At 40.1% G+C, this 12,525-nt stretch overlaps 1 non-coding gene across 1 annotated transcript; it reads left to right on the top strand.

The window, feature by feature from the left end:
* The first annotated feature begins 11,806 nt into the window (after nt 1-11,806).
* On the top strand, nt 11,807-11,914 carry LOC112711298 (small nucleolar RNA R71). The gene has a single exon (XR_003157415.1). It is a non-coding gene; the product is annotated as a small nucleolar RNA R71 (small nucleolar RNA).
* Nucleotides 11,915-12,525: the final 611 nt, after the last annotated feature.

Raw genomic sequence — 12,525 nt, 5'->3', positions numbered from 1 at the left:
CTCCGGGGTCCCAAACAAGGTATGTAAAGCCCTTAGGTGAGTTCAAATAGGCTTCAAGGCTCCCGGGGTGTTGAATGTCAGAATAGATTCCAGGATCCCAAACTTTACTTTTACACCGGTTTCTGTCTTGATTTGAATTTTTCTAGCCGGGTGATTAGCAATCTGAGTTCTCACTGCAGTGACCAAACAACTTCCGAGACCCATACAATTGAGCTTGACACCAATCCTTGCACCTCAAATTGAAGTGTGAAAACTTATTGAATCTTGCATACCAGCTCTGAGTGCAAATCAATTCCCTTTTACTCTTAAAGCCGCAAAGAGCTCTAAGTTGGCCATCTGTTTCAAGTAAACCATATTCAAGTGGAAAAGGAAAGATAAAAGTTAAGGATTTTACGCACTTGAAGTTTGTATTGGGTGGTAATGGCCTTGATAGGTGTTTCCAGTGGTTCTGCAAGCTCTACTCCCTTGTGGTCTTTTGTGAATTTCTCCACTTCTTTGCAAACTTCTTCAATTTCAACCGTGTCGTGATCAAAGTCTCCGATATCTTCCTCATCACTCGAGCATAATTAGGAGCTTGAGAAAGGTCTACCTCTACATCATCTTTGTATTCACTGTGGGGAAGATTCTTCTATCTCAAAGAATTCACTTGCGGATGCAAGTTCATTACTAGGAGAGCTTGACTTGTGATTTTCATTCTCAAGGAAACTTGCGACTTGTGTTATTCCATCCAGTTCTTCATAAGATACCTGCTTTGGAGGCTGTGCAATATCCTCCTTAGCGTCAATTGTAACATCCTTGACGGGGTCTTCCATTACTCTGGGTTCCCGTGGAGGTTCAGCATCTCCTAAATCCTCAACCAACTCTTCTTCTTCTATAATGACAGCGTCCTCTACTTGTTCCAGTATGAAGTTATGCTCTATGCTGTCCACTGGAGTTTCTAGTGTCTTCTTCATGCAACGTTCTTCATTAGATTCCCCACATGAAGCTATGGAAGTTCCTTTAGTGTCCGAACGTCTGGAAGATAATCGATTTATTGCTTGCTCCAGTTGATGAAGGGTTGCATGAAATTGATCTACTGTTTCTTTGAAGCGAGCCTGTGATTCTTGAGGTGATGGGTAAGTAATGGTACATAGGAAAGTGGTGGTTCTTGGGAGTAATTGGATTGGAATTGGGGCGGATAAGGATTATACGGTGGTGAATGGTGAAAAGGAGCTTGTGAGTGTGGTGGTTCGAAGCTATGTTGAAAGGATGGTCTATGAGCACGGGTGGGGCTTGTTGGTAACTACAAGGGGTCCACCATATCTATCAACTTGGTATGCATTGTAGAATGGTCTTTGTCCATGATATCTTGGAAGGTGTTGTTGCCTAAAGGGTTGATCAGATCCTCTTGGCTCTATCCATCTTTGATTGCTTAGACCGTGATGCATATTCCTGTTATAGCTTCCATTCCTTTCAAGAAAATTAGAACCAAACTCAAAGTGAGAGGAGTGAGAACTCATAGTAGCTATTAGAAATAAGAAGGGAGAACAAAAACAAATAAACAAGTAGAAGAAAAATATTTACAATAACCAATAATAAGGCACACGTTTGCAATTCCCCAGCAACGGTGCCATTTTGACGAATCGGATTTCCTATCGGTTAAGAAATATAAAAATATGATCGCGTTGTAAATATAGCTTCTAAACCAACAGAAAATCCTTTCGTACAAACGTTTGGTTGTCACAAGTAACAAATCCAATAAAATTTATAAACCGAAGTATTCAAACCTCGGGTCGTCTTCTCAAGGAATTGCAGGGAAATATGATTTATTATTGGTTATGAAAAACAGTATTTTGGGTTTTGAAAAGATTTTGAACAAGAGAAAAAGATTGTAGGAATTAATAAATTAATAACTAATAAAACTCTTGGCAAGGTATGAAAACTGGAAGTCCTATCCTAGTTATCCTTTTCAATGGTGATGAGAATTATATTTTTGCTACCACTAAGTCAACCTCTAACTATGAAGGTAAGTTAAGTGGACAAATCAATTTAACACCCAAAGTCCTAGTCAACTCCTAAAGAAAGACTAGAGTTATAGGAATCTAAATTAATCACCAAAGATAACAATTATCAATCACGATGAGTTTGACAACTCAAGAGTCACCAATTAATCAACCAAAGCCAAAAGGGAAAATAAATCATAAATAGAGCAAAACAATCATGAGTCTGAAATACCTCAACGTGTATTAATTAAGAAAATCAATCCCAACAAGGAAACTTTCATAAGCCAATTTGGCAAACTAAAATAAAATAATAGAATGAATAAAAGTAGAGGAGAAATTGAAGTAAAGGAACAATGAACCTATGATGAAGAAGAAATAAATCCTAATCCTAATAGAAATCCTAATCCTAAATCCTAAGAGAGAGGAGAGAACCTCTCTCTCTAAAAACTACATCTAAATTATGAAAAGTGAAATATGAATGTGATGTCGCATCTCGAGTCCCTGCATGTTCCCTAACTTTAATCTGTGTTTCTGGGCCGAAGTCTGGGTCAAAACGTGGCCCGAAACTGCCTCCAGCGTATTCTGTAATTTCTACAGATCGCGTAGGTCACACGTACGCATCATTCAGCGATTTCCTCTCCACGCGTGCGCGTTAGGTACACGCTTGTGTCGTTTGTGCGAACTCCAATCCACACGTACGCGTCAAGCACGCGTACGCGTCGCTGTGATTTTGCCCAATTTGTGCGCACGCGACAGCCATGCATGCGCGTCATTGTTCGCTGGTTGTCTCCTTTATTTCTTGTGCTCCTTCCCTTTTTTGCAAGCTTCCTCTCCATTCTCTAAGCCATTCCTGCCCTATGAAGCCTGAAACACTTAACACACAGATCACGGCATCGAATGGTATAGAGGAGAATTAAAATACATAATTAAAAAATCTTTAAGAAGCAAGTTTTCAATCATAGAACTAAACTAGGAAGGAATTGTAAAATCATGCAAATCATATGAATACGTAGGTGAAAATCTTGATAAAATCACTCAATTAAACACAATATAAACCATAAAATTTGATTATTCACTCAAGTGTTTAAAGGTTATTTCACTCAATTCTCTTCTAATCATGCTTTCCAAAATTTGATTTTCTTCTAACAATTAACACCTATTCAATACATGCATACTTTCATCATGAGGTCCTTCATTTAGGTTGTAATGGGGTTAGGGTCAAGGTAGGATCATTTTTGGTTAAGTGGACTAGAGTTTAGATCTTTGATTTGTATAGACTTTCCCACCTAACCTATGCAATGATCTATACAAATCCAAACTATTCTAACTACCCATTCTTTATTTTCTTACATATTTATGCATTGTCTTTTCATGGTTCACAACACCTATGCATTGATTCATTCATTAAGCTTCACTTTGGGGCATTTTGTCCCCTATTTTATTATTTTCCTCCTTTTCTTTCTTTTTCTATATATACTTTTTTATATATTTTGCTTTTTTTCTTTTCCATATACTACTTTTTTTTCTTTCTTTTTCTTTTGTTTTTCTCATCATTTTTTTTCTTTGAAGAACATCAATGCATAAGGTCTTACACATAATCAATACATGAGCATGTATTCCCAACTCCTAAATATGGAAGTGTTACTACCCCTTTTATCCCATCCAATGTTCCCAAGCCTCACCAATCTTGAATAATGAACACTCTCACTAGCCTAGACTAATCAAAGATCCAAGCAAGGGACTTTCATTGGTTTTCCCCCTTGGGCTTGTAATGTTCTAAAATGAGAATAAGTTGGTTAAGCGTAGGCCCAAAATTGGCTACAATGGGGAGTAAAGGGTAGGCTATTTGGGTAAATGGGCTAATGAAACAATGGCCTCAATCATACAAATGCATGAATACAAGGAATTAATGGAAATATAGAATCAAGCAAATCAAGGATCACAATCATAGAAAGAGAAAAATTGCACACAATAATGGAAATAAATGGTTATAAGATGTAACCATATCAATAGGCTCAAAACTCACTTGCTTGTGTTCTTAGCTCAAAACATACTTCACGAAGTATGAATTCAAGCAAGTTTCAACAAAATTTTTCAAATCAATTGGGGTGGTTCCCTATAGTTAAATTCCTCGGAAAATCTCAAAATTTGACTAAGCATTGTTGTGATTGAGAGATTCTAAAAATTTCTTAGTTTACCCTTTCCTTTTTCCAATCAAAATAAATTTCATATGTAAAAGGGTTGACTACGTCTTAACAATTCCAAAATATTTTCTAATCACAACTACAAGCTACTAAGAAGATAACTATATAGAGAAAAATCTAGCTAATATCTAACATCCAAAATAAAAGAGTATGCAACAACCAAAATGTGTCCACAGTAGCTAACACAATATATACAATAATACACAAAATAGGGTAGCTAGGAGGGTATGACTAGGAAATGTGCTCAAAATGTTCACCGGTCCTCCAATGACGCCAACGGCAACCTCTCCACACTTAAAATCAAGCATTGCCCCCGATGCTAATCCTGAGGGTCAGGGAGAGGTACATCGGTTGGAAACTTAACCATATCCTGAGCCGATAGTAATTGGTTTGCCTTCTCTATATTGCCTAGAGGGTTTTGAGCATATGCTTGAAGTGAGGCAAGAGTAGGTTCTAGTGTTCTCTTCCTCTTTCTGGAAGATGGTGTTTTCCTCTTTCCTTTGTCCGACATCCTGAAAATAGAATATGGTAGAATATAAGCAGTTAAATAAGTAGTATGAAGCAAATAGAAGTATATTCAGGATGCAAGATGGATGGAAAGTAATCATGATGTGAACTTGAAATAGAACACTTGGTTTGCAGGTAAGCTTAGAAAAATGGAAACATAAACCAAGAATTCAGGATTCCAACCAATGTGACATAATTCTCAAAGATTAGGCATATTCATCATCATACCTTAAGAGAATGGTTAAAAGGTCAAGTGTAAATAAAAGTGAAGTTAGTGGTTAAAGAAATCAGTGAGTTAGAAAAGTGAAGATGGTAATTAGTGGTATGATGGAGAATTGCCTAATGGGGAGAGAATTGCAAGTTATGCGCAACGGTTATGTTCACAAGCATGAAAATATAGAAATGCCAAAAATGGACTTCACAATAATTGGTGCTACAAACAGTAAGGTGCAATTGTGTAACTATGAGAAGTTGAAAATGATGTTAAGTTGCAAGCAGTTACACAACCCAAAGCATACCAATTATTGTGAGAGAATGAACATAATGTAAGGAGGTTGCATACTAATTATTGAGTTTTTTTAAACGATGCGGGCTCAGACGGTACGCGTCCGTGTATATTGGTGGATTTGGAAATCGACGCGTACGTGCCTCAAACGCTTATGCATGGGGGGTGAAAGTTGCAAGGACGCGTGCGCGTACAGTGCATGCACGCTTGCTAGGGTTTGGGCTGGAGGCATAGTGCTAGCCCAGCGCTTGCCTAACTCTCGGGGGGCATGTATGGAATGGTGGCATCAGCCAGGTGACGCGTGCGTGGCAGGTGTGCTTCTGCGTGCATGGGTACTTTTGCTTAATGGCGCACAAGCGCAAGGTGCGTGCTCGCGTGCTTCACCCTTTTGGTTCATAGACGCACAAACGTACTGTGCGCGTCCGCGTGAGACGAGTTGGGCTAAAAGCTTAATATTTGCACAAAGGTGGCCCAACTCTCTGGTATGGGGTTGGTGCACGAAATTGTGATCATTAATGGCGCCATCAACATGGTACGCTCAATTGCAATCTCAACTCTTTATCACAACTTCGCACTACTAACCAGCAAGTGTACTGGGTCGTCCAAGTAATAAACCTTACGCGAGTAAGGGTCGATCCCACAGAGATTGTTGGTATGAAGCAAGCTATGGTCACCTTGTAAATCTTAGTTAGGCAAACTCAAATGGTTATGAATGATGAATAAAACATAAAGATAAAGATAAAGATACTTATGTAATTCATTGGTGGGTATTTCAGATAAGCGTATGAAGATGCTTTGTCCCTTCCGTCTCTTTGCTTTCCTACTATCTTCATCCAATCCTTCTTACTCCTTTCCATGGCAAACTGTATGTAGGGTTTCACCGTTGTCAGTGGCTACCTCCCATCCTCTCAGTGAAAATGTTCAACGCACCCTGTCACGGCACGGCTAATCATCTGTCGGTTCTCAATCAGGTTGGAATAGAATCCAGTGATTCTTTTGCGTCTGTCACTAACGCCCAGCCTTCAGGAGTTTGAAGCTCGTCACAGTCAATCAATCATTGAATCCTACTCAGAATACCACGGACAAGGTTTAGACCTTCCGGATTCTCTTGAATGCCGCCATCAGTTCTAGCTTATACCACAAAGATTCCGATTAAGGGATCCAAGAGATAAACATTCAAGCCTTGTTTGCTTGTAGAACAGAAGTGGTTGTCAGGCACTCGTTCATAAGTGAGAATGATGATGAGTGTCACATAATCATCACATTCATCATGTTCTTGGGTGCAAATGAATATCTTAGAACAAGAATGAGCCGAATTGAATAGAAGAACAATAGTAATTGCATTAATACTCGAGGTACAGCAGAGCTCCACACCTTAATCTATGGTGTGTAGAAACTCCACCGTTGAAAATATATAAGAACAAGGTTCAGGCATGGCCGAATGGCCAGCCTCCCAATGATCTAAGATAGCATAAGAATAAAGATAGCTACCAAGATGAAAATACAATAGCAAAAGGTCTTATTTATAAAGAACTAGTAGCCTAAGGTTTACAAAGATGAGTAAATGACATAAAAATCCACTTCCGGGCCCACTTGGTGTGTGCTTGGGCTGAGCATTGAAGCATTTTCGTGTAGAGACTCTTCTTGGAGTTAAACGCCAGCTTTTGTGCCAGTTTGGGCATTTAACTCCCATTCTTGTGCCAGTTCCGGTGTTTAACGCCGGGCAGTTTTGAGCTGATTTGGAACGCCGGTTTGGGCCATCAAATCTCGGGCAAAGTATGGACTATTATATATTGCTGGAAAGCCCAGGATGTCTACTTTCAAACGCCGTTGAGAGCGACCCAATTGGGCTTCTGTAGCTCCAGAAAATCCACTTTGAGTGCAGGGAGGTCAGAATCCAACAGCATCTGCAGTCCTTTTTAGTCTCTGAATCAGATTTTTGCTCAGGTCCCTCAATTTCAGCCAGAAAATACCTGAAATCACAGAAAAACACACAAACTCATAGTAAAGTCCAGAAAAGTGAATTTTAACTGAAAACTAATAAAAATATACTAAAAACTAACTAAAACATACTAAAAACATACTAAAAATAATGCCAAAAAGCGTATAAATTATCCGCTCATCACAACACCAAACTTAAATTGTTGCTTGTCCTCAAGCAACTGAAAATCAAATAAGATAAAAAGAAGAGAATATACAATGAATTCCAAAAACATCTATGAAGATCAGTATTAATTAGATGAGCGGGGCTTTTAGCCTTTTGCCTCTGAACAGTTTTGGCATCCCACTCTATCCTTTGAAATTCAGAATGATTGGCTTCTTTAGGAACTCAGAATCCAGATAGTGTCATTGATTCTCCTAGTTAAGTATGATGATTCTTGAACACAGCTACATATTGAGTCTTGGCCGTTGCCCAAAGCACTCTGTCTTCCAGTATTACCACCGGATACATACATCCCCAATTAGAAGTCTCCAGGTTTCTTAAGCACACTCTTTTTGCCTTGGATCACAACTTTTTTTCTTTCTTTTTCTCTCTTTTTTTTTGTTTTTTTGTTGTCTTTTCTCTCCTTTTTTTCGTTTTTCTCCTTCTCTTTTTTTTTTGTATTCACTGCTTTTTCTTGCTTCAAGAATCATTTTTATTTTTTTTTCAGATCCTCAGTAACATGTCTCCTTTTTCATCATTCTTTCAAGAGCCAACATTCATGAACAACAAATTCAAAAGACATATGCACTGTTTAAGCATACATTCAGAAAACAAAAATATTGCCACCACATCAAAATAATTAATCTATTATAAAATTCAAAATTCATGCAATTCTTCTCTTTTTCAATTAAGAACATTTTTCATTTAAGAGAGGTGATGGATTCATAGGACATTCATAACTTTAAGGCATAGACACTAAGACACTAATGATCACAAGACACAAACATAGATAAACATAAGCATGATTTTTTCGAAAAACAGAAAAATAAAGAACAAGGAAATTAAAGAACGGGTCCACCTTAGTGATGGCGGCTTGTTCTTCCTCTTGAAGATCTTATGGAGTGCTTGAGCTCCTCAATGTCTCTTCCTTGTCTTTGTTGCTCCTCTCTCATGATTCTTTGATCTTCTCTAATTTCATGGAGGAGGATGGAATGTTCTTGGTGCTCCACCCTTAGTTGTCCCATGTTAGAACTCAATTCTCATAGGGAGGTGTTCAGTTGCTCCCAATAGTTTTGTGGAGGAAAGTGCATCCCTTGAGGCATCTCAGGGATTTGATGATGAGAGGGGTCTCTTGTTTGCTCCATCCTCTTCTTAGTGATGGGCTTGTCCTCATCAATGGGGATGTCTCCCCCTATGTCAATTCCAACTGAATAACAGAGGTGACAAATGAGATAAGGAAAGGCTAACCTTGCCAAGCTAGAGGACTTGTCCGCCACCTTATAAAGTTCTTGGGATATAACCTCATGAACTTCTATTTCTTCTCCAATCATGATGCTATGAATCATGATAGCCCGGTCTAAAGTAACTTCGGACCGGTTGCTAGTGGGAATGATTGAGCGTTGGATAAACTCCAACCATTCCCTAGCCACAGGCTTGAGGTCATGCCTTCTCAATTGAACCAGCTTTCCTCTTGAATCTCTCTTCCATTGGGCGCCCTCTTCACAGATGACTGTGAGGACTTGGTCCAACCTTTGATCAAAGTTGACCCTTCTAGTGTAAGGGTGTTCATCTCCTTGCATCATGGGCAGGTTGAATGCCAACCTTACATTTTTCGGACTAAAATCCAAGTATTTCCCCCGAACCATAGTAAGCCAATTCTTTGGGTCCGGGTTCACACTTTGATCATGGTTCTTGGTGATCCATGCATTGGCATAGAACTCTTGAACCATTAAGATTCCGACTTGTTGAATGGGGTTGGTAAGAACTTCCCAACCTCTTCTTCGGATCTCATGTCGGATCTCCGGATATTCACTCTTTTTGAGTTTAAAAGGGACCTCGGGGATCACCTTCTTCAAGGCCACAACTTCATAGAAGTGGTCTTGATGCACCCTTGAGATGAATCTCTCCATCTCCCATGACTTGGAGGTGGAAGCTTTTGCCTTCCCTTTCCTCTTTCTAGAGGTTTCTCCGGCCTTGGATGCCATAAATGATTATGGAAAAGTAAAAAGCAATGCTTTTACCACACCAAACTTAAAAGGTTTGCTTGTCCTCGAGCAAAAGAAGAAAGAAGAGAGTAGAAGAAGAAGAAATTAGGGAGATTGAAATGGCTTTGTAGTTCGGTTATGGGAGGGTGGGTTTGGAAGGGAAAGTGGTTTGAATTTGAATGGTGAGGTAGGTGGGGTTTTATGAAGGATAGATGTGAGTGGTGAATAGAAAGATGGGATTTGGTAGGTGAAGGTTTTTTTGGGGAAGAGGTGTTGAGGTGATTGGTGAATGGGTGAAGAAGAGAGAGAGTGGTGGGGTAGGTGGGGATCCTGTGGGGTCCACAGATCCTGAGGTGCCAAGGAAAAGTCATCCCTGCACCAAGTGGCGAGCAAAATTGCTCCCTGTGCCAATTCTGGCGTTAAACGCCGGGCTGATGCCCATCTCTGGCGTTTAACGCCCACTTCTTGCCCTTTCCTGGCGTTTAACGCCAGTCTGGTGCCCCTTTTTGGCGTTAAACGCCCAGAATGGTGCCAGACTGGGCGTTAAACGCCCATCTGCTAGCTTTACTGGCGTTTAAACGCCAGCAAGTTCTCCTCCAGGGTGTGCTGTTTTTCTTTCTGTTTTTCTTTCTGTTTTTGCTTTTTTTTCAATTGATTTTGTGACTTCTCATGATCATCAACCTACAAAAAACATAAAATAACAAAGGAAAATAGATAAAATATAACATTGGGTTGCCTCCCAACAAGCGCTTCTTTAATGTCAGTAGCTTGACAGTGGGCTCTCATGGAGCCTCAGAGATACTCAGAGCAATGTTGGAACCTCCCAACACCAAACTTAGAGTTTGAATGTGGGGGTTCAACACCAAACTTAGAATTTGGTTGTGGCCTCCCAACACCAAACTTGGAGTTTGACTGTGGGGGCTCTGTTTGACTCTGTTTTGAGAGAAGCTCTTCATGCTTCCTCTTCATGGTTACAGAGGGATATCCTTGAGCCTTAAACACAAGGGATTCTTCATTCACTTGAATGATCAATTCTCCTCTGTCCATATCAATCACAGCCTTTGCTGTGGCTAGGAAGGGTCTGCCAAGGATGATGGATTCATCCATGCACTTCTTAGTCTCTAGGACTATGAAATCAGTAGGGATGTAATGGTCTTCAACTTTTACCAGAACATCCTCTACAAGTCCATAAGCTTGTTTTCTTGAATTGTCTGCCATTTCTAGTGAGATTTTTGCAGCTTGCACCTCAAAGATCCCTAGCTTCTCCATTACAGAGAGAGGCATGCGGTTTACACTTGACCCTAGGTCACACAAGGCCTTCTTGAAGGTCATGGTGCCTATGGCACAAGGTATTGAGAACTTCCCAGGATCTTGTCTCTTTTGAGGTAGTTTCTGCCTAGACAAGTCATCCAATTCTTTGGTGAGCAAAAGGGGTTCATCCTCCCAAGTCTCATTACCAAATAACTTGTCATTTAGCTTCATGATTGCTCCAAGGTATTTAGCAACTTGCTCTTCAGTGACATACTCATCCTCTTCAGAGGAAGAATACTCATCAGAGCTCATGAATGGTAGAAGTAAATCCAATGGAATCTCTATGGTCTCAGTGTGAGCCTCAGATTCCTATGGTTCCTCATTAGGGAACTCATTGGAGGCCAGTGGACATCCATTGAGGTCTTCCTCAGTGGCGTTCACTGCCTCTCCCTCCTCTCCAAATTCGGCCATGTTGATGGCCTTGCACCCTCCTTTTGGATTTTCTTCTGTGTTGCTTGGAAGAGTACTAGGAGGGAGTTCAGTAATTTTCTTGCTCAGCTGACCCACTTGTGCCTCCAAGTTTCTAATGGAGGACCTTGTTTCAGTCATGAAACTTTGAGTGGTTTTGATTAGATCAGAGACCATGGTTGCTAAGTCAGAGTTGTTCTGCTTAGAACTCTCTGTCTGTTACTGAGAAGATGATGGAAAAGGCTTGCCATTGCTAAACCTGTTTCTTCCACCATTATTGTTGTTGAAACCTTGTTGAGGTCTCTGTTGATCCTTCCATGAGAGATTTGGATAATTTCTCCATGAAGGATTATAGGTGTTTCCATAGGGTTCTCCCATGTAATTCACCTCTTCCATTGAAGGGTTCTCAGGATCATAAGCTTCTTCTTCAGATGAAGCGTCCTAGTGCTGCCTGGTGCATTTTGCATTCCAGACAAACTTTGAGAAATCATATTGACTTGCTGGGTCAATATTTTGTTCTGAGCCAATATGGCATTCAGAGTATCAATCTCAAGAACTCCTTTCTTCTGATTTGTCCCATTGTTCACAGGATTCCTTTTAGAAGTGTACATGAATTGGTTATTTGCAACCATTTTAATTAGTTCTTGAGCTTCTGTAGGCGTCTTCTTCAGATGAAGAGATCCTCCAGCAGAGCTATCCAAAGACATCTTAGATAGTTCAGACAGACCATCATAGAAAATACCTATGATGCTCCATTAAGAAAGCATATCAAAGGGACACTTTCTGATTAATTGTTTGTATCTTTCCCAAGCTTCATAGAGGGATTCTCCTTCCTTCTGTCTGAAGGTTTGGACTTCCACTCTAAGCTTACTCAATTTTTGAGATGGAAAGAACTTTGCCAAGAAGGCATTGACTAGCTTTTCCCAAGAGTTCAGGCTTTCTTTAGGTTGTGAGTCCAACCATACCCTAGCTCTGTCTCTTACAGCAAAAGGGAATAGCATAAGTCTGTAGACCTCAGGGTCAACCCCATTAGTCTTGACAGTGTCACAGATTTGCAAGAATTCAGCTAAAAACTGATGAGGATCTTCCAACGGAAGTCCATGGAACTTGCAATTCTGTTGCATTAGAGAAACTAATTGAGGCTTAAGCTCAAAGTTGTTTGCTCCAATGGCAGGGATAGAGATGCTTCTCCCATAGAGGTCGGGAGTAGGTGCAGTAAAGTCACCCAGCACCTTCCTTGCATTGTTGGCATTGTTGTTGTTTTCGGCTGCCATGGGTTCTTCTTCTTTGAAGATTCTTGTTAGGTCCTCTATAGAGAATTGTGCCTTAGCTTCTCTTAGCTTTCGCTTCAAGGTCCTTTCAGGTTCAGGATCAGCCTCAACAAGAATATTTTTGTCTTTGCTCCTGCTCATATGAAAGAGAAGAAAACAAGAAAATATGGAATCCTCTACGTCACAGTATAGAGATTCCTTGAGGTGTC

This window comes from Arachis hypogaea, chromosome 1 (genome assembly GCF_003086295.3).
Source record: "Arachis hypogaea cultivar Tifrunner chromosome 1, arahy.Tifrunner.gnm2.J5K5, whole genome shotgun sequence".
Lineage (NCBI taxonomy): Eukaryota > Viridiplantae > Streptophyta > Magnoliopsida > Fabales > Fabaceae > Arachis > Arachis hypogaea.
Note: the sequence above shows the minus strand (reverse complement) of the source record. Positions and strands in the feature narration are given on the sequence as shown.